The following is a 1,828-nucleotide window of genomic DNA, read 5'->3' as shown; positions in this document are numbered from 1 at the left end:
TATGGAATGAAAATTTGTGTATTATTCTCAATGTATTTCTGGTTAGCAGTAGAAACTCCAAGTACAGGTTAAGTTTCAATCATTAGCTTAATTAGATACAGCTTCCCTCTCCCGTTCCCCTTCCCAGTTTTTCACAAAATCCTTTTATTGGTACTCTTTTGCACAGGTAGAGATTATTATATTAGTTTCTTATAAATTGGGGAATTCATTTTTGCCTTTGGGTCTCTGACTTACGCACATTGCCCCAGTCCTTTGCATGATAAGCAATGTCTGCATCTTATCCTGGCCTCTCTGATTTTTGAGTGATTAAAGGGGATATATCTTGCTATATTAAGACACCCCCCCCACCAAATCCCCACTCCACACAGGATGAATAATAGGAACAACAAAACCTGAAGTTGAATGCTATGTGATTATAATAACCGAACTTGACCTTGAAGGAGAGAAGAGAAAATGCACCCATCTCCATTCTTTGCAAAGTAGATGTGGAACATTACAGATCCTGTTAGAAATAGTTGATTTGCTGATTCATTTTGCTGAACGGTTATTTATTTTCTTCTCTTATTTCTTTGCTGCAAGGTAAGGAAGGCAAAAGGTCATTGGAAACTAAAGCGATATAGGAAAAATATATCAACAATATGAAATATTTTTAAACTTTTAAGTGTCTTTAGGGCAGGGATAGTTCATATAGTGTCCAGCATACACAGTGTAAGTGCAGTAAAAATAGATACTATTTATAGTGGCATTTGTTAAAATATATAATAAAATATATTATAAAAATTCTGGCTGTTGACTTGAAAGTTAATAGGCTTAAATTCACAAGCTTATGTCTGAAAGAGAAATAGAACATACAGAAAACATATGGAGATCATTCATTACATCGACCACCTTTTTAAACCATTGATTTGAGAAAAGACTTGTAGAAAAGAACTTTTAAAAATTCTAGTCTGCTTTTAAAACAGCCATGACAAATCATTTATTTTAGGTTTGGATTTACTCGTCATCATACAAAGGAATACTTTCTCCACAGTACTTTTTGCCACCTCCCTGGCTGATTGAAACTTCTGTGCAGAAAGTAATAGATCTAGATATCTGAATCTCCCTAATCCTCTAACAATGGGGTAGTATCAGATAGCTGCTGCCATCTCTTAGTTACCATAGCACATGACCAGCTCTCTTCTCAGGATAGTCCAATGCTTGCTCAGAGTGGGGAATTTACCAACCGCCACCAAGAGCCGCATTTGCCAATCCTCACAATTCTAGCTTGGCGGAATGGCTTATACACCAACTGGCACTCATTATGATCTGTCTTAGTGCTGTCTTTTATCCCTATCCAACTGGATTTCATTTGGGACCCAAGAATTACTTCTTCAGGACCATGGTCAGCACAGAAAAATGCAGCTCCATAAAGCTGAAATAAAATTGATCCAGGCAGCAAACTCAATATAATTACAGTGACTGAAATCAAAGGAAACAATGGAGTGCTAATGAACGATCTAGCTTCGGTGATCTGACCGGGACTTCTTTTGATGGAAGCTAACCAGAAGATATTTATGATAATACCTTTCTGAAGCCACAAAAAATGCTCAAGTCTTCTTTGACATTTATTGGGCACAAGTTCGTGCTTTCAGATTGTCTCTGCTGCCATTAGTTATTAAGTAGAAATGTTTCCTATCTGACACATGCTCCAGCCAACTGCTTGACAAGAGTTTTCATACACTGACCCTAAAAGACGAGGGGGATGGAAGCAGACCGCCTTGCCCCAGTTTAGATCAAGTGGTTGAAGGGGAGACAACCAGGAGTCACCAAGAGAGGGAAGCAGTGCACC

The sequence above is a fragment of the Gracilinanus agilis genome, chromosome 3 (assembly GCF_016433145.1).
Source record: "Gracilinanus agilis isolate LMUSP501 chromosome 3, AgileGrace, whole genome shotgun sequence".
In the NCBI taxonomy this organism is placed as follows: domain Eukaryota; kingdom Metazoa; phylum Chordata; class Mammalia; order Didelphimorphia; family Didelphidae; genus Gracilinanus; species Gracilinanus agilis.
This window is presented reverse-complemented; position numbering follows the sequence as displayed.